Raw genomic sequence first — 22,988 nt, 5'->3', positions numbered from 1 at the left:
AGAGAAAGGGGCTCAGCTGGTAGTCAAAACTGCCATGGAGAGGTTCAAACTAATGGAATTATTACTTAACTCTGAGAAGGGGTCATACCCATATATCATATATTTGCAACTATATCAAGGACGTAGCAAAATTTTCATCTCCAGAGGTTTATAATAGAAAGCTGGAAGAGAATATGTGTCACTGGATCCTTTACACTGCATAGGACTCACTAGCTGACAAGCAGGCTAACGCTATGTTCATGCAACCAAAAGAAGCACGCGTGCAGTAGAAGCATCCCACTTCAGTAATGTGGGCACTGATGTATGGGGGTTGTGGTGGGGAGGAGGCAGTTTTTACCAATGTCCCCTTCCTCCAGAGGTGCTCTGTGGGACATTGAAATATGTCCCCAAGGGTAATGCAGTCTCAGGGACATATTTGTATTTTCATACAGTGCTTCTGGAGGAAGGGGAGATTGGTGAAAATCACTCCTCCCACACACAAGCACCCTTGTTGAAGGTTCTTCTGGCTGCACATGTGCAGTTATTGGAGATAATTACCACTGATAGATTCTTCTCCAGTTTGTGCTGTAAACTTCTGGAAGGGCAAAATTTTGCTACTTCTTTGCATTGCTTGGGTGTGACTAGATGACCTTGGAGATCCCTTTCAGTAGTTGGTACTATCCTACTGCCCATCTATTTTTCTCTCCTGTTTATTTCCAGAAGGCTAATATCTTTGCAAAAAATTTCCTAAACTTATTTCCTTTAGCATGACATACATCTGTGAGACATATGGAAGACCACATGTGTTTACTGGTGCTTCAGTTGGATGTTTTGATTAGTTAAAAATCCCATTTCGGATAAAAAATAGATTAGAGCTTCAAGTTGATTAAATGCCTAGAGCAGAAAGCAAAAGCTTTAAATACATTTCCTGCACACATACATCACTCAGGCTGTTTTGAAGGTTCATTTGTTCAGATTTTTATTGCTTGGTTAGTTCCATATATTATTGTATGCACACATGATCTGATCAAAAAATAAACACACACCAAATTTTTTCATCTGTCTGGAAGTTGCGACATTATCTGGTGGTTGCAAATGGGCACAAACTTCCTTTGATCACTCATCCACTGAGGTTGCTTTTACATATACCTTTCCCCAAAGAGGTTACTGCAACCTTTACAGTTGCTAGTACGCTACACCAGGCAGACACATGTAAAAGAAAAGGTGTAAACAATCTTATAAATCTCACTTTGAAGTAAGAGGAATTCTAATGCATGCCCAGTGCCCTGAACAAACGAGGAAGAACAGCAAACATTTGTAAACGGCACAGTCATAATATTGCAGCCTCCACATCAGCTATTGTTGCTGATGTGGTGTGTGTGTGTGTGTGTGTGCGCGCGTGCGCGCTGTCACACATTGGTTTGGGATCACAGTATCCAACTGCTCCCTTCCTCTGATCCTGTACATAGGCTGTGAAAGTGGCCTCAGAGGTGCTAGTGAGGGGGTTAATTGCCACCTTTCCCCTCTACCAGCTGTCAGGGAGAAGGGTAAGACTGCTCCTCAGTCTAGGTCCAATTCACTCCTGTCTCTCCAGACCTCCTCATCCCTGGCCATCCAAGCCTTAAATAAAGCCCTGCAATCAGGGCAGTCCCAACCACCCTTTCCTGACTCCGCCCTCTCCAGTGGAGCTGCCTGCATCCTCCCTCCTTCAGCTGTTGCCTGTCTTGCTAGCTGTGGAGGCCCTGCCTTCTCCTCTTTGCCACCGGGAAAGGAACCCACGTCTGTGGGTTCCTGTGTGTCCTGGCTCTCCCTGGCAACTGTGTAGGGTCCCAGCTGACTTTGCCTGTACCCAGGGGCTGTATTCCCTCTGTCTTCTTAGCCCTCCGACTGGGTGAGTACTCAGGCCCACCCGCGGCCAGCAGGAAGGCCCGACATATGCACGCTTTCACGTGTGCTTGTATGTGCTTGATAAGCACCATTAACATGTAACCCTACAGTGCACATATGACAGCAATAAAAGACAGGGGGCATATTTGGTGCCTGTATCAATTGGCCTTTACTGTACCACACAGTACAAAGAGAATTACATGTAACTGTAAAATGAAGTTAGAAGATGTTTGGAGAAATAGGATTAACCCATGCAAGCAAAACTGGAGCTGGAAAACAAACAGGAAGATGATTATAGAAAGACAGGAAATGCAGAGATAAAACAGGAACTGGACCCATTCAAGTGAATAGATGTCATCACAAATCTTGATGGATGGGGGAGGAATTGACAAACCTGGGGTGGTTTGGAAAAGAAACATTGAAGCTCTTTTCAAGACCAAGTGAGAAGGGCTACCCTCCTTTGCAGGGAGGAAGCTGAAAAGTGCTTACCTCCCCACAGATGATCCTCTTTTGGTCCCTGGGCGGGTGCTCTCCTGCCACCTGCCCATGCTTTTCCTGGTGGCTCCAGGCTGCACGGTGCCCCCCCCCCGGAGCCCCTGTAATGCACTGCTCAAGTGCACAGTGCATTTCTGGGACCCCCCTCCCTCCCCCTGAGTGTGTCTGTTGTGACTGCAAGCTGCCACGGCTGGCATACGATCCGAAAAATGAGGTTATTGGAGTACTCGCTCCATTAAGCTCATTTAACAGGGTTGCTATTTAGATGGGCTTGCTGCTGTGGAGCCCAGAGGAGTATCTAGGGAAAATAGCGCCTAGGGCAAGCACTGAAATTGCGCCCTCTGTCCAAACATCTGACACCCATCTTTCATTTAACTTAACCTAATATCAGCTGAAAAATACAAGTCAAGCTTGTTAATCTTTTAATATTTCAAAAACTGTGTAGCACTGGACGTAGCCAAACCAAAAAAATGCTGGGAAACTACACATTTCAGTATGCTGAGGCTCATGAAATACCCAAATACTATGTGGAGGTGTACTTGGAAAACTAAACAGAAGTGCCTGTCTAATTCTCTACTATGCATTGTAGCATCACTGTTACATAAGTTTTAAAAATAAACAGAGAATGTGACTTTTCCCAGATACTCTGAAAATAATTAAAGGATATGCAGAGTAAACTGTGTCACTGCTTGGAATATATTCTAGTCTTTCAGAAAGACAGTTAAAATGAGAGAAAGAGAGCCCAGTGGGCCTTAATACTAAGGATTTCACACTGATTCAAGGACAAACTCACCATTAATAGCCATATTATTAAGACATCACATTTAACTCACTTATCACAAGAAGCAAAGTAAGAGCAAATGAATACAATCCTAGCCCTGATTCTCTGTACATGGTGCCAAATTAAATATGTGTACAGTGACTTATATTATATTTTTTTTACCTGTAGCCCCTTCAGGGGGCTTCCTAAAGGCTGGGGGGGGTCTGCAAAGGTCCCCCCTCCCCCCACTGGCCTCTAGGGCCTCACAGGGACCATTTGAGCATGTGCGGTGGCCATTTTTTAAAAATAAATTTTGTTTTTAAAAAATGGTTGCTGAAAACAAAATGGCCACCGCACATGCTCAAATGGCCTCTGTGAGGCCTGGCATGGCCTAGGGCCTCACAGAGGCCATTTGAGATGAGTGGTGGCCATTTTGTTTTCTGCGGCCATTTAAATTTTTTTTAAAAAAATTGCGCCCCCCATTCAAGTGGCACCCAGGGCACATGCCCTGCCTGTCCCACCCTAGATACGCCCCTGGTGGAGCCACCAGGCTCGCCCTTGAGCCCAGTGATTCTCACAAGTGAGCAAAACTGGGCTGGGCTCCCTTAGCTAGGTTTTAGTTTCATGCTCCTCAAGAATCATGGACTTGACAGTATTCTGCACACCCAGCATCCTGAAGATGCAGGAAAGGAGCTGAAAGAATGGGACAGAGCAGATGAAAAGGCATCAGAAATTATTCGCTTGGCAGTGAGTGACCCAATCTTAGTGCAGCTAAGAGACAAATAAAATGCAAAGAATAGGTGGGAAACTCTGAAGGGATTATATAAAAAGAAGTTTGTGTTTTCCAAAGTGCATCTAGTAAGAAAATTGAGCAATAAAAGACTTAGAGAAGGAGAATGTCTGTCCAAGGACATGAAATATCCAGGCTAGGCAGCCACAAGCTCAAGAAGTATTCATGCCATATGCAGTACACATACAAATACAAATATGACAAATATTTATATACTGCTTTTCAACAGAAATTCCCAAAGCAGTTGATAGATAGATAGATAGATAGATAGATAGATAGATAGATAGATAGATAGATAGGCTCCCTGTCCCTAAAGGGCTCACAATCTAAAAAGGTTTTGATAGGATTGCTGTTGAATATTTTACCACAATACTTTGATAGTGTGACTAGTGCCTTGGAACTCAAGGAAATTGATGCAGACTTGCAATGTGTAATTAACCGTCTAGAGGACTTTGATTTGCACAGAAGGGATGATAAGCAACCAAAAATCCATTTACCCCTGCTAACTGGGCAAAGAGGCACCTTTTAACGTGGTGATTCTCTTTATTTAGCAGGGGGAGAGTAACTGGCCCTATCCACCCCAGCATAGTACCCCCAGTGACTGTTGCTGGTGTCTATTATGTTTCTTTTTAGATTGTGAGCCCTTTGGGGACAGGGATCCATCTTATTTATTTATTATTTCTCTGTGTAAACCGCCCTGAGCCATTTTTGGAAGAGCCGTATAGAAATCAAATAAATAAATACATAAATGAATGAATGAATAAATAAATAAAATGCATTTAGAACCTTGCAAAGAAATAAGAAATGCTTTATTTGTGGAAGCCCCAAATACTTGCAGAATAAGTGTTCCAAGAATAAAGAGTTTGCAGACAAAAGGCAATCCAAACAAAGTTGTAATGAGACTGAGTCATCTGAGAACACAGAGTACAGAACTTACAAGCAAACAGGGACTATAGCTAATAAGCAAAGGATATACCTTGCAAGAACAGATAAAGTTTTGAAAGCGAAGTCTGATAAATGCAGCAGTGGCATTTGCATTGACTCAGGTGCTACAAGCAACCTAATTATAGAAAAGGAGAGATTTATAAAGCTAGATACAAGTTGTAAAATCCCTATATATTTGACAGATAGAAAACTGATGAATGTAGAAGGGAAAGGATCTGCACAGTTGCTCTGCAAACTGGAGAAAGCAGAAACCATTGGATTAACAGTTGAAGAAGTTTTGCATGTGCCTACTCTAGAAACAACTCTGATGTCTGTAAGAAAGGGGCTACAAAGTAAAATTTAAAGGGAGGCACTGTTTCATTACTCATAAACAGGAAAGCACCTTTACAAGAGAATGGATTGTTTGAAGTAGAATGTGTGACTGAAAAGGACAAAACTCTGAAGGAATGCACACACAAAGGATGTCTAGATTTGTGGCACAGAAGGTTAGGCCTTAGAAATGCCAAATTGATATGTCAGGCTGAAATGCCCCCTGAAGCACTGAATCAAAGTGTGCATGCTGTATGAGAGCAAAGGCAAGACAGCCTACTTATCTTCCATGCAAAGAAAGAGAAACATAGCATCCTTTGGATCTGATTCATATGTTTGTGGACCTATGCAAGTACATTTATCAGGAGGGAATAAATATGTTCTTACTTTCATTGATGACTTTTCTAGACACACACACACACACACACACACACACACCTGTTAAGTGAAAAGGGACAAGTACTAGAAAGACTAAAAGAATATGTTGCAAGACTGAGCAACAAGTTTGGGAGAAAGCACTGACAATGGTGGTGAATACACTGGGAATAATGTCATAAGATTCCTAAAGGAGGAGGGCATTGAACACCAAAATACTGTTCTTTGGAGGAAAATGGAGTGGTGGAAAGAAAGAACCATTCTCTTACGGAAATGATGAGATGCATACATGCTTGTAGATACTGGTTTGGCTACTAAATTTTGGGGAGAGGCAGTGATGACTGCTACTAATCTGCAAAACAGATTGCCAAAAAAGGCCATGGGAACAACACTACATGAGTTATTTTTTATTTATTAAAACATTTTTATACCACCCAAAACTTACATCTCTGGGCAGTTTACAACAGAATAAAAACAAAGTAAAGCATTTGTTAAGACAAAAATGGGGGGGGACGGGACACCACAAATTACAACAATTTCAAAATTTTAAAATAATAATTTAAAACAGCATTAAAACCATTAAAACAACATTGATTAAAAGCCTTGGTGAAGAGATGTGTTTTTAAAGACTTTAAAAAAGCTGTCAGAGATGAGGAGGCTCTTATTTCACTAGGGAGCGCATTCCAAAGCTGCAGGGCAGCAGCGGGGAAGGCATGTCCCTGAATGGCCACCAGACGAGCCGGAGGCAGCTGCAGATGGACCTCTCCAGCAGATCTCAGTGAGCGGTGGGGTTCATGCCGAAGAAGGCGTTCCCTTAAATACCCAGGGCCCAAACTGTTTAGGGCTTTATAGGTTATAACCATCACCTTGCATTTTGCCTGGAAACACATCGGCAGCCAGTGTAGCTCCTTCAATACAGGAGTTATATGATCTCTCCGAGATGACCCAGAGACCAGCCTGGCTGCCGCATTCTGGACCAGCTGTAGTTTCCAGACTTTGTACAAGGGCAGCCCCACATAGAGCGCATTACAGTAATCCAGTCTGGAGGTTACCAGCAGATGTACCACTGTTTTGAGGTCATTTACCTCAAGAAATGGACGCAGCTGGCGTATCAGCTGAAGCTAATAGAAGGCACTTCTGGCCACCACCTCAACCTGGGACACCAGGGAGAGGCTCGGATCCAGAAGCACCCCTAGACTGCGTACTTGTTCCTTCTGTGGAAGTGCGACCCCATCCAGAACAGGCAGATCAAAATCATCTCTTGAGTTCTGACCCCACACAATGAGTACCTCCGTCTTAGCCGGATTCAGTCTCAGTTTGTTATCCCTCATCCAGCTCATCACCGACTCCAGGCAGGCATTTAGGGAGGTTATGCCCTCTCCTGATGATGCTGACATGGAGAAATAGATTTGGGTGTCATCAGCATACTGATAGCACCCTGCACCAAATCTCCTGATGATATCTCCCCAGCGGTTTCATGTAGATATTAAACAACACTGGAGACAATATGGAGCCCTGGGGAACACCATACAAAAGTTCAGATTTTGAAGAACAGCTGTCTCCAATGGACACCATCTGGAACCTGTGGTTTTCTTTGGTAGAATACAGGAGGGGTTCACCATTGCCATCTCCCGTGCAGTATGAGATGATGCCTTTCAACAGCTTCCTATATCACTGATGTCCAATATAGGCCTTTCCCCAAAGTCTGGGAAACATAAGAGCGGGGATTCAAACCAGCAACCTCTTGCTCCCTAGGCAAGTTACTTCCCCGCTATGCCATTAGGTGGCTATATGCACCTATATACCAATACCAAAAGCCAAAATGACCAAAATCAACTGTAGATCTGATGAAGGAATAGTCATCTATTCCATAGGATGTAAAGGATATAGGATTTTAGATCTTGCCACAGAAACAATTAAAATATGCAATATAGCATACTTCAGTGAAAATGAAAAACCAAGCTCTAGTGAACTGCCAAACTTAGAGCCCATTTTCAGTTGGAGAAAGAATCAAGGCAATATGAACAAAAGGAAGGATCCACTGTAAGTTTTACACCTGGCAGCAATTCAGCAGAAGAAGATGGTGAACAAAGGATGAGGCGTTCAACAGGACAAAATAAAGGAGTTCCGCCTAATAAACCTTCCTACATTGCAAAGGGAGAAAGGTTTCAAGAACCAAGCATGTGGAAATAAATTGATAACTAACCTGCAACTGAAGCACAAAACTGGAAGGAAGCTGTGAAAGAAGAAGATGAATCATTGCAAAAAAATAACATGGACACTCACAGAGCTACCTGAGAGAAGAAAGTCTGTGGGGTGCAAGTGGATTTTTAAAATTAACAAAATGAAGAAGGAGATGTCCAGCATTACAAAGCGAGACTGGTGGCAAAGGGATTCTTGCAAATATATGGGGAAGCTTATGATGAGACAATTGCTCCCATTGTAAAACACACCTCAGTAAGGACACTCCTAAGCATTGCAGCATAAAGAAAATGCAGGTGGATCACATAGACGTGAAAACTACTTTCTTCATGGAGACATCAAAGAAGATATTTATATGGAGCAGCCTCCAAGATTTGTGGAACCTGGTAAAGAAAAAATTGTATGTAAGCTTCAGAAAAGTATTTATGGACTAAAGCAGGCTGCAAGCGCCTGGAATGTCAAATTAAACCAGATGCTAGTCAATGAGGCATTTACCAAAGGAAAGGCTAACTCTTGCCTGTACTCGAGGCTCAAAGATAACAAATGGACCTATATACTTCAGTTGATGATCTGATAATTTGTTATGAAAATATAGAGGACAGCCTTGAAATAATAAAGCACCTGAATAGTGAGATAGAAGTAAAAGAATTTGGCCTGTTTCACACTATCTTGGGATACACATAGAGAGTGAAGAGGATGGAAGCTATTTACTTAACCAAAAACAAAAAATAAATGATTTGGGACCTACAGAGGCCAAAAAAATGAGTACACCTATGGAAACAGGTTACCTAAAACAGAAGGAGGGGACTGAACTTCTGTAAGACAACAGTGAGTAAAGGACAGCAATTGGAAAACTTTTTATATGTGGCTATGATAACAAGACCAGATATAGCTGCATCTGTGGGAATCTTGAGTAGGGAAGTAAGCACACCCAGCAAAGATGACTGGACTGCGGTAAAGAAACTAGGCAGGTACCTAAAATGGACAATCCATCTAAAATTAAAGTTGCCTGCTAGTAGTGGACCCAATTAGTAAGTTATATAGATGCGGACTGGGCTGAGGATCAAACAGACTGGAAGTCAACCAGTGGTTATGTATTATTTTATGGTAGTGAAGCAGGCAGTTGCTGTAGCTGCAAGCAATCAATAGTTGCTCTCTCATCTACTGAGGCAGAATATGTATCTGCCACTCAAACTTGTCAACAGATGGCGTGGCTGCACAAGCTAATGTTGTATTTCAACATAGATGAGCCAAAACCCACTGAGATGTTCAAGGATAATCAAAGCTGCATTCAGATCTCAGAAATGAAAATTAAATTGAGAACAAAACACATTGAAACAAAATATCACTACGTGCGGGATGCACAAGAAAAGGGACTTGTAAAATTGATGTATTGTCCAAATGAACAAATGGTAGCAGAGGTGCTAACTAAGCCGTTGCCCGGGGATTGTTTCAAAACCTTGAGAGAGCAGTTGGGACTTATGGACAGCAGCACAAGCTGATGAGAAGGAGTGTTGGAGCTAGGACCCTGGCAGCATCAGCTCTCAGCTGCAGTGTCTCATAGTGACCACTGGTGGGGTAGAGTCATGGATAAAAGTGCTGGACTCCTCCCCTCTTTGTTTTTCCACATTAGTCTTCATTTTGTCTCTCCAGAGATGACAGTTTGTTTTGGTCTCTCTCTTCAGCCATGAGCTACTGCTGAAATTAAGCTGCAGGCTTTTCACATTTGTTTGTAACCTTTCCTTAAATAAATCTTTGTAGCTCTTCAATACTAAAGAACTGTGTCAAGACCTCTTGCCTTACTGCTTTCTCACCACACTGGTTTTGCTCTGCTATTTGGGGACTGAACTGCCATTCTTCCCCTACATCATGGGACATGGTTCAGACACTAGATTAAGAAAAATGAAATATCTATAGGTCTGCCAATTCAATTATTCCATTAGTTTCAGTCCTCAATGACATGTACCATCCTTATGGTACCATTTGGAACAGTTCATCTTAAGGACATATTTTCAGCTTTATTACTGGCTGGCTGCTGATGAACCTAATAGGAAAGCATGAAGAATGATCCCATGCTAGCCACTGAGAATCACACACATTTATTTTTGGAAGAAGGTACAGGAGACTCTTGGTGTGTGCGGGGAGGAAACCAAGAAATCAAGATTAAAAGCAGCCTAACAGAGGGCAGGCAATTTGGATGGGACCTTTTTTCTTTCCCCCCTGTTCTTGAAATCCGTGATGTTCTTATGAAGAGCAATGATCCTTGAAGGATCTGTTTGATGGATTAGACAACTCTATATGTACAGTGCAGGTGTACATTTTTCATATATCATAGAGACAGACCTACTGGCTCGAGATCAGTATGGTTTGCATGGCTCTTTCATAACCTCCTTTGCACTTGTTAATCGACATTCTGCTGGCTGTCAGGGAGGGATAATGAAAATCAAGCCAAGCAAAGAACTACAACCTCATTCCATCAAGGATAGTTATCTTCTGCTAGAATTGTCCGCAAGGCTTAGCTGTAGCAAGCAGGGCCACAGTGCTTTCTGGTCCCCCATCCACCACCCCATGTTCATATTTCAAAGCCAAAAATAGTAAACAAACAGAATTCTCCACAGAATCGGCCAAAGCCAATTACCAGAAAGGCTCCTCTCCTATCCAGACATTTCCCCTTTATAATCAAGTAGTGATTTATTGTCACCTTAAGTGGTGCAGCGGGGAAATGCTTGACTAACAAGCAGAAGGTTGAAGGTTGCCGGTTCAAATCCCCACTGGTACCTATATCAGGTAGCAGCGATATAAGAAGATGCTGAAAGGCATAATCTCATACTGCATGGGTGGAGGCAATGGTAAACCCCTCCTGTATTCTACCAAAGACAACCACACAGCTTTGTGGGTGCCTGGAGTTGAAATCGACTTGACGGCACACTTGAGCTTGAGTGATTTATTATCTAAGCAATAGAGAGAAATATAATATATTACCTTGGAATTCCTAAATATGTAATGCCATTACAGGCATAAAAATTGATCATTATTTCCCTTCCCTTCCCTTTCTTGTACACATTGGGATGTTCATTTCTATATACAAGTTCACTTATGTCACTTTGCATTCTCTCTTCCTGGAATCCCTACAATTTCTGAGACCTGCAGAATTTCTCAGAAACAGATTTACTTCCTAAAGTGACCGATCCATTTTGTGTAGGAGCCCCTGGTGGCACAGTGGTAAAACTGCCGCCCTGTAACCAGAAGGTTACAAGTTCGATCCTGACCAGGGGCTCAAGGTTGACTCAGCCTTCCATCCTTCCGAGGTCGGTAAAATGAGTACCCAGAATGTTGGGGGCAATATGCTAAAAATCATTGTAAACCGCTTAGAGAGCTCTGGCTAGAGAGCGGTATATAAATGTAAGTGTTATTGCTATTGCTATTGCTATGTACATGTGCATCATATTTTTTTTTCTGAATCAATGTTAGTTTTCAATTCAGACCACACACATGAGCAAGAATACAGTAGAATATTGGAAAAAATACCACCCGCAAGCTCTAAACTTATTGCACACTTACATTATTAACTCACACGCACATCACTAACTCACACCACACACTAACATCATTAGCACAGGTTAGAATTCCTAACTGACCCATAAACATTCAACAAAACCACAAAAAAGATCCCTTTCAGTACTTAGATTGTTAGTGCAACAAAGATTACTTACTTCTCCGTAAGAAGTGAAATGGAGTGTGTGCTCTTTTAAACACAGTAGTGTCGTTCAGACATTGAAGTTAAGGTTGGAGTACTTGAGCACATGATACAAAGTGGGAATGGAAGTTCCCCTTCACTGCTGCTGCCCATCATGCCCCTCCCTCCCCCTTCCACAGTGCTCACGCTTACAGAGGCTTACAGCCTTCGTCTGAAGTCGTGAAGGCTGTAAGCATGATAGTGGGCACTTCTGGGATTGGGATGTGGGCACTTCTGTGACTAGGGATGTGAGAGTTGGCTCAGAATCAAGCCAGCTCAAACGAGCTGTCTTGGCTCCATGGCTTGCCCTTGAACCAAACCGAGGGGAGCTGGTCTGAGGGCAAGTTGAACCAAGCCCGCACCTCATGAGGTGGCTCAATGAGTATACTTGTAAATAGGGATGTGCAAAAAATTTCGGGCACAGAATGATCTGTGCCCAAAATGAACAATTTTGGGTGATTCGGGGCTGAACTGAATCGCCCCCGATGTCCCCCGATATTTTTCACGCACGAGCCGAATCACCCGAATTTTGGACCCCAAAAATTCGGGTGATTCGGTTCATGGTTGATTTTTGGTGAATTTTTTAAGTTTTAGTGACTTTGGGGCAGTTCGGGGGCATAGCATGGGATCTGGGCAAAAGGAGTGGGGTGGGTGGTAGTGCCTAATGGGTGCAGGCTACCACCCCAATTTCAGGGGGATTGGGCAAAGGGCTGATTTTTGGGAAATTTCTGAAATTTTCATGTCTTTGGGGCAGATTGGGGCATAAAGTGGGGCCTGGGGCAGAATAGTGGGGTGAGGTGGTAGTGCCTAATGGGTGGAGGCTGCCACCCCAATTTCAGGGGGATTGGACAAAGGGCTGATTTTTTGAGAATTTTTGAAGTTTTAGTGACTTTGGGGCAGTTTGGGGGCAGAAAGTGGATCTGCCCCAAAAGATTGGGGTGGTGTGGTAGTGCCTAATGGGTGGAGGCTACCACCCCAATTTCAGGGGGATTGGGCAGAGGGCTGATTTTTTGGGAATATTTGAAGTTTGGGTGTCTTTGGGGCAGATTGGGGGCAGTAAGTGGATCTGCCCCAAAGGAGTGGGGTGGGCTGGTAGATAGTGCCTAATGGGTGGAGGCTACCACCCATCCCCAATTTCAGAGTGATTGGGCAGAGGGGTGAATTTTGGTGAATTTATGAGGTTTGTCTTCATAAGGTGAAGTGTGCTAAATTGATTACTTCCTCATATTCATAGTAAGTGTGAAAAAGTGAAAGTGGGGTCATGAGAGTTGTTTAATTGAAAAAAAGCTCATTTGCTATGATAGAATGAGAATTCACACCTCAGAAGTTTTTTCTGAGGTGTGAATTCTCATTCTATCATAGCAAATGAGATTTTTTTCAATTAAACAACTCTCATGACCCCACTTTCACTTTTTCACACCTCAATTACTATGAATAATATGAGGAAGTAATCAATTTAGCACACTTCACCTTATGAAGACAAACCTCATAAATTCACCAAAATTCACCCCTCTGCCCCACCCTACTATTCTGCCCCAGGCCCCACTTTCTGCCCCAATCTGCCTCAATCTGAAATTGGGGTGGTAGCCTGCACCCATTAGGCACTACCACCCCACCCCACTCCTTTTGCCTAGATCCCATGCTATGCCCCCGAACTGCCCCAAAGTCACTAAAACTTAAAAAATTCACCAAAAATCAGCCCTTTGCCCAATCCCCCTGAAATTGGGGTGGTAGACTCCACCCATTGGGCACTACCACCCCACCCCAAAATTTTGCCCCTGGGCCCCTTTTTACCCACCCGAATCGATTCAGATTTGGATTCGGATTAAATCCGAATCCGAACCGAATCAAGGGTGATTCGGGTGACCCAGATTCGGGCACAAAACACAACAGGGGTGATTCGGTTCGTGTCCGAGCCGAATCACCCGAAAACCCAAATTGCACACCCCTACAAACCCGGGAAGGATTCCCCTTTACAAGTAAAGGGGGAGGGGGGAGAGAGGGAAAAGGTAGTCTTTGAGTAGTTTACCTTTAAAAACAAGCTGCCGCAATGAGGATGTTGGCTGTGGCGGGCGTTCCTTCCACCCTGGGCCTCCCAAGAGACTAGGTGGCCATGCTGCTGCCCGTTTTAGGCCTTGGAAGGGTGGCTGCGGTGATGGGGTTGGGGATGATGGAGGCAGCGGCAGGGGCTCCTTCCACACACACCCCCACCAGCCACCCAAATGACACCGTTTGGGGTCTTGAGCTGGGTCTGGGGCAGCTCGAATCTGGTTCAGAGTCAAGCCAAGCGGGCAATCCGGTTCCGTGCACATCCCTCATGTGGATGCCTGTGACTCCCAATATTTGACAGATCAGCCCAATTCCCTCACCACAATAGCCTAGCATTCTGAAAACCTTTTGTTTTGTATTTTATTTTATTTGAAAGATGTGTTTCCCTCTCTCCCCTGATTGAAAGATCAGGACAAACAAGCTACTCTCCCTAAAGCAAGTTCATCCCATTACATGGGATAGACTACTGTATATCACACTATAGCCACCTTCGCATGTAATGGCAAACCAGAGGCAAGCAAGCCAGAGGTTCCATTTTATGGTCATCTGAATGTGTTAAACCATTACAAAAGCAACCTAAGGTTTTTGACCCAAAGCCATTTCTGAACCTTCGGTTTGTAGTGAGTTTCACTGCTCCAACCTGAGGTTTGAAGGTGGCATCATGCCATCTAAATTCTACCACCGCCATAATCTGGGTTTTGTGCTGTGGCTGCTGCCAAAACCATAGAGAGGGTGGCTCAGACCAGCTCAGAATGTGTCAGCTCTATGCCTGCCACAGTTCTTGCTAGCTGCCTCTCAGAGCACTTGCCTCACCCCCTCCTGTCTCCGCTCTCCTCCACCTGTTGCTTGGTGGTAGAATGTTGCCTGTCCAAGCTTCACAGCATGTCAAAGGGAAACGCCTCATTGGTGGATGCCCCCTTTCCACTGTGTCCCCCTTTGGCAATTGGCAGAAAAATGGAATGGGATGACAAGATGGGCACTTTGTGGTGAGGTCTCCACCAATCAAGTGATGAAGACATATTTGCACAAGCACATGCAGTCCCAGTGTCACCATGAACAGGGCAAACCGGTTGTTTCCAACAAAGATAACATATGCCAGGGGAGCGATTCCCGGGATCTGGGTTGAAAGGCACCCCCTGGAATTCTTTGGTGGTTCTGCTCTATTTTTTTGGTACAAATTAGTAGAGGAAGAGGGGCCCAAGGTCTGCTCTTTCATGAAGGTGACAGGCAATAGCGACATGCCTGCAAGGTTTTTGCTTCCCAGCCCCATTGCTAAAACCACACAAGACCTGGGGAAGGGTACCACACCAACACCTTTCCAAGTTGTGGTACCTGGCAGACAGGTGGAGTGAAAGCCCTTGGCACATAGGCATGTTGATCTTTGCCCAGTACAATGAATGACTGTGCCCTAGAACAGTTGGTCATGGAACCAACCAGAGAGAAGGTGACTTTGGATTTAATCCTGAGTGGTGTACAGGACCTGTTGTGAGATGTCAGTGTCATGGAACCTTTAGGGAACAGTGACCATAGTTGATCAAATTCAGCACACATGCTGGGAGAGAATCACCAAGGAAGTCTAACATAGACACTTTGAATTTCAGAAGAGGGAACTTCTCTAAAATGAGGAGTTTGGTGAAAAGAAAACTGAAAGGGGAAATCAGGAGGGTCACTTCACTCAGAATACATGGTGTTTATTTAAACTCACAATCATAGAAGCCCAATTAAAATGTATACCAAAAAGGAGAAAAGATACCACCAATTCCAGGAGCATGCCAGCATGGCTAACAAGTAAAGCCAAGGAAACAATAAAAGAGAAGACGTCAGTGGGGGTGGGGCTCCTCTGCCCTGAAACCAGAGGTTGCAAGATCCAGATTGGACGATAGTCTGTGGCATGATTCCTGGGTTCAAGGATTAACCTCAGATCCATCAACCTGCAGTTTGTCATTATGTGCGAAGGTGGCCAACCACTGCTGGGCTATGGCTAGTATAGACTAGTTCTGTGAGTAATGTTGGGATTTTTTTTCATTGCATGGATAAGCCCTAATTCTGTACGAAAGTGATCTAAAAGGACAAAAATGAGACTCTCTTTCACATTAACAAAAAGCTTACAAGGACATCCATCCTGCAGTCCCTCATTAAACTGTGCTTTCATGCTCAGCTTTGTCTGAGAAACTCCTTGTCAACTTATACTCCAAGGATCAAGCATGCCTGTTTGACTGACTGACAGGCTGATTTGCCAGGGAATGCTACAATTATAACCTGTGTCAAGCTCTGCTTGCCAATTGCCCATGATTAAATACAAAATGGAAAAGAGGAATGGGGCGGGGGGTGGAAAGGAAGGAACCAGATATTCTCACATGGTCTGGCTGCTCATTGTTTTCATCATGTGTTCTGGCTAAGCTGCCCTTGATTTGAGCCTGACCTTAAAGTGAAGGTAAAAACTGAATCACCGGAGTCAGCCATTCTGCTCCGAAAGAGTGAGGATCAGTTAAGCCATATATTTGCATTACACACGCTAAACTAACAGAAGAGACTATTTACAAGACTTCCCTAAATGCTTAAATCTATTTTGTGGACAAAGGGATTTTAAGTTAATTTATTTTGCCGAACGAATAATTTAAGCAAGTTAGCATTTTGTTGACAGAATTATGATGAAATTCATTTTGTCTGCATAATTGATTGTACAGATAGCAGAATGCATTTCCTTCGCAGAATGAAGTGTGCAGGAATTGTCAAACAGCATTGCCTTGGTGCTTTCAAATCAGTCTGTCAACACAATGAATACAAAATCCTTTTGTCCACAGCCCAAAGGGTAGGTGTTAATTATTTGGGAATTGGATTCAAAGCCAAGTTATCCTCTGCTGAGCATTGATAAAATGTTATTCTATGGGTGAAGTACTCTTTTGCTAGGCAAATGTTAATGTTGCAAACAGAATTCTTTGGAAGGGAATCACATCTGTGTCATGCTCAGTAATGCTCTACACACATATCTTGCTTGATATTAATTCTTTAAGTTGTTGAAATGAGATCTGGGCCTAATGCTAAGGTTCAATGCTTTGTCCTTGTCATGAATTGTATATACATATAATTAGCCTGTTATGCTGGATTTTTGTTACAAGGGGCCATTTGCTGGGCTAATGTCCTAGCATGGAGGAGATACTTGAATAAGCAGTAATGTAACAAAATGGAGCCTCCTAGTGTGATGGTTATTGAATCATAGAGCTATAGCAAACATTAGTACAAGGGTTTTCCAGTAGTGTTGTGGGGAACCCTAATTTAATTAGGGGTTCCTTCATGAGAAGTGTAGAAATAACCGACAAGCTTCCTTGAAGGAAAGCTTGGCTACCACTTTTGATCTTCTCCTGCAATGTGTAGCCAAAGAAGGGTGTAAGATGTGTCCTATGTATACTCTCAGCTTGTGCAAGACAACAAGGCCTGATAGACCTGCAACCCCATAAACTGACTGTGAGCCCTAGAACCTTTCTCCAAGTCTTCTACAGTGTCCAGGGGTTATGTAGCATAGGTTTCTCAGCAGACAAATCAATGTGGAATAGGTTCACTGAAGGAAGGGAGTCTAAAATCACTGCTGTAGTACTCTGAAGGGTAACTAACTTTACCCTTCAGCACTTCTTCTTGCCCTCCCACCACCCCAGCTGTTTTGATTTGATTGGAGTGGGAGAAAAGGCTAAGAGGGGCTATTAACAGGGTTGCCTCCAGGAGTCCTCTCCTCCAGCTTCATAAGAGCTGAGCCCCATGATTTAGCCACAAGCTGGGGAAACTAATGCAGGTTGGAAGATGGCTTGACTGCAAGTGGTGGAAAAATTGTGCCAAACATCCAAGCAGAACAATGAGGATATTTGCAGAACAATGAGGTTTGGCGATGAAGCTGGAGAGGTCTTTTCCCACCATGACTATTGTTTCAGCTGAATTATGTCCAGCTAAGCTTTTCCAGGTGGCTCATAGCCTCAGCCTTCCAGATGGTGAATAACCATTCTTACTGTTTGATTCACAAATCAGGGTAGTAGTTAGAGCAGCTTTCTGTCAATTACATCGGCTGCACAATCTGCTTCCTCTCTAGAAGACTGGTCACCTCACCATGCTGATTCACATATCTGTAACTTCTGAGAGCCCCCTACTGTAGAGACTATGGCCGCCTTTGGACAGAGTGCGAAACCTCGGATAGACAAACTTGAGGTTGATCTATGAGCCTGGGAATCATCCTGCAGATGACCGTTCCTCACACCACTGCTCTTGCAAAGGCCTCATAGCCATATAGTCTCTCACAAGCACAAATACTGGTATGGGGGGATGCAGAGGGGCACTAGTTTCCTATGACTCCTGGAAGGGTTCATGATTACTTCCAAGGAGGAAACATGTATATGAGGGCTGGCAAAGGATCCTGGGGTTTGGTCCACTGTGACCAAGGATGCTCTTGCAGGTTGCAGGTTGCTCAAGTAACACAATGGACAGATACAGGCAGGAAATCTGTGGGGACGTGTGTTGTCTCTTTCTTTATATGACTGGACAAGAGGAAGGTTTCCAAGGATGAGGTTTCCATGGGTTTCTGCATTGGGCCAGCACATTGGTATTTCAGCCAAGTAATCACTCCTCTGGCATGTCAACTGGTGGATTAATGGAGAGGCAGAGTAAGTAAGTAAAACTTTATTTCGGTCGTAGACCAGAAGTACAACAATATTAAAATAATAATGATAATAACAATAATAAGATGATAATATAAAATCAGACTACATTTATACGCATTTGGCATATTATATAACAATATTTGGCCACGATATGAATAACATCCGGATTAGGATTAGTGAGCAAATAGTTTAAATAGAAATCCTCTCCACGACCCGGAAAATTTATCAAAAGTGGGGCAATTTGTTGGCGTCTTATGTCTCTGTAATATTCACAGTGCAGTAAAACATGAGCAGTTGTTTCAACATTACCAGATCCACAAGGGCATAATCTTGATGTGTATGGTATACCCTGGAATCTCCCATGGAGCACAGCTGTTGGGAGAGCATTTACACGGGCAAGTGTTAGAGCTCGTCTAAATTTTGGAATTAAAATGCTACTTAGATATGTAGCAGGCTTGAGCTCGGTGCACTGGCTACCTATGTAAATGCTACTCGGTAACTTTGCATGATCCATCTGCAACTCCACGTCATGGATACGTTGCACAATTTCTCTTCTGGCCTGATCGAAACCTAATCTAATAAAATCATCATGAGAGAATCCATATAATAGAAGTTTTTCTGTAATTGCCAATTTCCAATTGGATTTAAAGGAGTCTTCCAGAATTAAATGCACTAAGCCGACTTTCATGAAAACCAATTTTTCAGAGGCAGAGTAGGGATTTGCCTACGGCGGCAAAATTTGAGGAGCAGCAGATTTTGCCCCTCCTCAAATTTTGTTGTTCCTGTCTGTGGGCAGCGGCGGCTGCAGCAAGGGTGGGGTGGGCGAGGAGAAAGTCCCCCTTTTTACCTTATTAAAAAAAAACACCCCTTTTTTGTTTCAGGTAAAAGGGCAGCAAAAGCCTTTTTGCCTATGGGCAGCAAAAAGTTTAATCTGCACCTGGGCATGTGTGATCTTTGTTGGGAAACAACAGAGTTGCCCAGTTCCTAGTGTCACCAGGGCTTCAGGTGTTTGTGCTCATACTTATGTAGCCCTCTATTGCTGGAGACCTCTCCCGCTGTGCCCATCTTATCATCCCATCCTTTTTGTGAGGTTTGACAAAGGGGGGACCCTAAGATGCAGTGGGAAGTGGGATTTCCCCAATGTGGTTCTCTTCCTTTACATGCATTGGAGCTTGGGATGTGGCAATGCAGCATCCATGTTGCTGGGCAACAGCAGGAGGAGTGCAGAGACTGTGGAGGATGAGGCAACTGATCTGAGAGGTGGCCAGTGAGAAGCATGTCAGGCATAGAGCTGACTCATGTCTGGGCTGGTCTGAGCCGCCCTCTCTATGGTTTCTGGAGCAGCCACAGTACAAAACCCAGGTTACGGCAGCAGCAGAATTCGGACGACACAATGCCACCTTCAAACCTGAGGTTTCAGCAGCGAAACTCACTACAAACCGAAGGTTCAGATTACAGTTTGGGATTGAAAACCTCAGATCAGTTTGGTGAAGAAACCGTTTGTAAGACCATAAAACTGAACCTCTGGCACGGTTGCCTCTGGTTTGGCATTATGTCCGAAGGCGGCCAATCTGTCCCTTTATCAACCCTTCGTCCATCTTCATTCATCAGGCCAGGCCCTGGTTCAGTCACCACCTATTTGTGCAAAGTGAACATCTGCTAGTAATAGCAAGGCCCTTAGTGCTGTGGCCCCCAAATTGTGCAATGACCTCCATCTGGAAGAAAGGAATTGTCTCACTTTGCTTGCATTTCAGAAGAACTGTAAAGCCTTTGTCTTTTGTCAGGAGTCTAGGATTTGTTGTTGCAATCATACTGGGAAAGTACCATATACATATTTATCATAAATAAATTAAACTAAATTTAAAATTTGAATTGTGCGTATTAAAAATCAGATTTTGATATTCAAAGTATCTATAACAAAGTATCTATATCTATATTTCCGAGTATTTCTGTTTTGTCTATCTCCGTGTGATATGTTGGACTCAAGTAGAAGTAGGAAAATTAGTCCCATTCGTCTGAATAGTGCAGGTTAGAATCAGTGTGGGAGTAACTAGAAAAAAATAGCACTGCTTCTCCTGAAAAAGAGGGACAGGGAAACACCAAATTATAGGGGAAGTGTGCATGTATTTGGAAACATACTCTTCTTTTTATTTCCTATTGTGTGGTCTTGTAAACTATCTTGTATCCTCTTCCATAATTATTCTTTCTTCTGTTGAGGGTAAAGCAAATTGGTTGTGTCAGTCTTCCTTGCTGCTAAACACAAGCAGAAAAGTCATTAATGACTGCAACATATGTTGCTATTTTCCAGGCCACTGGGATCTTCATGCATCTGTTAGTCGTGCAGGACCCAAGACATGATTGTTAATACCATGATCCCAACATCCTTCATCAGCAGAACTGCAAGAACATTAGCACTTGGTTAGCTCTTTTTAATTCACGGGCAAATAGAGTTATAAGTGAGATCCCAATAGAAAGGGTGGCACTGAGTGTGTGTGTGTGTGTGTGTGTGTGTGTGTGTGTGTGTGTGTTTGTATGTGTGTATGTATGTGTGTGTGTGTGTGTGGCAAATTAAGCAAGAAATTGGAAATGATGACTTGGTAACAAAGGAACATAGGAAGCTGCCTTCTACTGAGTCAGACCATTGGTCTATCTAGCTCAGTATTGTCTACACAGACTGGTAGTAGCTTCTCCATGGTTACAGGCAGGAGTCTCTCTCAGCCCTATCTTGGAGATGCCACGGAGGGAACTTGGAACCTTCTACATGCAGGTGCTCTTCTCGGAGTGGCCCCATCCCTTAAGGGCATATCTTACAGTGCTCACACATGTAGTCTCCCATTCAAGTGCAAAGAAGGGAAGACCCTGCTTAGCAAAGGGGACAATTAATGCTTGCTACCACAAGGGGGTGTTTCAGTGGAAAAGATCTGTATAAGATATTGGTTCACATGTTCCACAGCATTAGAAGGGTGGAACAGGAGCTCTGACATGGCAAGAGGTTGCTTTGGAGCTCAGTAAGAGTATTGCTGAGTAGCCCAATGCACACGGGGTGGAGGGTAGTGGGACAAGTTTCTCTGATCCCTGCTGCACGTAAAAGTGCTATTTGACTGCCCAGAATAAGTCCCCAAGAGCTGTGCGATCATCAGGGACATATTCCTGGCAGCCAAGTAGCACTTCTAGAGGCTGGGAGATTAGCAAAATATCTCTCCCCATCTATGTGCATTTGGCTCCTTGGCAACCCACTGGCTGAGCTCCAAAGCAGCCTCTTGCAATGATTCATCTTTTTTCCCATCCTTCTAATGTTTCAAACATGTGAGCCATTGCATATCTTAGGGGTAATACCATGCTTTTTTAAAAGTGACATTTGAAATGAATTTCCAGGTTCCTCCCGAGGAGAAACATCCGAGCATTTCCAAGGGAAGCCAAACAAGTTCGTATAAGTGAAGTAAATGTTATCAGGAAATTGCTGTAGATCCCTAGTGCTGGTGGCCCTGAAATTTCACACAAAGTGAAATTTGAAGCACTTTATAGGGAGAAACATCTGAGAATTTTCAGGGAAAGCCATTTGTTAAATAAGGATAGTAAAGTTCTTAGTGGGTTTCTGCAAATTCCTTTGGTTGGCACCAAAAATTCACATAAGTGGCCGGCTTGGACAGTACTCCATCCATCAAGCACCAGTGCATGCAATAATGATGTATGTGCTTTGTGAGTGCACAGTCTTTCCCTCTTCCCAGCACACCTGGTGCCTTTCTGTAAGCACATGAAGGGGCAGTCTGGCCAAGCCGTTCCCCTACACACCCTGTAAAGGTTAGTTTATTGCATGCACTGCAGACAGAGTCTAATCTGAATCAGCCCTACATGGAATTCAAAACACATTTCAGGGTTCCTCCCAAGGAGAAACATCTGAGGATCCTGCTAAGTGGGTCTGCAGAGCAGAGTAGGGGAAGGACTTTGTCAGGCTGGGTTACAGGGCAAATAGAGCCAAAGATATTCCACCTCCTTTTATGGAAGCGTAAACATACAATGGCATAATTCAATAAGAAATTAAAATATGGCCACCAGAAGAATGTACACAAAACCATGTAGGCTTGTGTATTCAATACTAGCTATGCGGGGGTGGGGGGAGTTCTGTGGGAGAGAAATTATGCTGGCTGTCCCTCCCTGCACTATTCTTGTGCCGTTTCATCTGTAAGAGCGATGTCTCAGCATCTGTTGTCTTGTGGCTGCTTAGAACGTTAATCATAATTGCCTCCCGGTTACCTTATGCTCCCCTTCCATCTGTTTATTTTATCACACCGGTGTTATGTTGCTGCATTTTATATGCACAAATTCTCCAGAGCAGAAATTATGTTTGGGTTATTTCTGTACAACTGCTAGGGCAAATAGGCCCAGATCTTAGGTTGCCCCCCTCCCCAGGCACTTTTAGATAAAATTAATTGTGGAGGAGTCAGTTAAAGCTGTTTTGCTTATGCCAGTTCAATAATGCCAGTTCCTACAGACTGGTGCTATAGGATTTCCCTGAAGTAATAACCCTCTTGAGACATGATAAAGCAGATTTAAATTGCTTTAATCACAAGGTTGCAGCTCATGGATCACCTAAGGCTGCAGCTCATGGAAGCATCAGCCATCAAACTTATGGTGCCTCCTGCTTCAGACAAACGGGGTCCGTAAGAGTGACGAGTGATGAGTGATAGGCTGGCTGGAGAGGGTGAGTGACAGGGCAGGGCGGAACTTCCTCCCCACTTTTGCCATTGTACGTGTGAGCATGGCTGAAGTTAATAATGTGTGAATAGCGCTAGAGAGAGAGCTATCATTTAGGGCAGA

At 43.6% G+C, this 22,988-nt stretch overlaps 1 protein-coding gene across 4 annotated transcripts in view; it reads left to right on the top strand.

The window, feature by feature from the left end:
• Nucleotides 1–22,988, top strand: part of LOC128341085 (uncharacterized) — a 239,414-nt gene that overhangs the window by 4,703 nt on the left and 211,723 nt on the right. The window contains exon 2 of one of the 4 annotated variants that reach the window (XM_053287274.1): nt 20,479–20,588. The exons of the other annotated variants lie outside the window; for them this stretch is intronic. The gene's annotated coding sequence lies outside the window, so the exon portion shown is untranslated. The remainder of the gene's footprint in view (nt 1–20,478; nt 20,589–22,988) is intronic. 4 annotated transcript variants of the gene reach the window in all.

This window comes from Hemicordylus capensis, chromosome 1 (genome assembly GCF_027244095.1).
Source record: "Hemicordylus capensis ecotype Gifberg chromosome 1, rHemCap1.1.pri, whole genome shotgun sequence".
Lineage (NCBI taxonomy): Eukaryota > Metazoa > Chordata > Lepidosauria > Squamata > Cordylidae > Hemicordylus > Hemicordylus capensis.
This window is presented reverse-complemented; position numbering and strand designations above follow the sequence as displayed.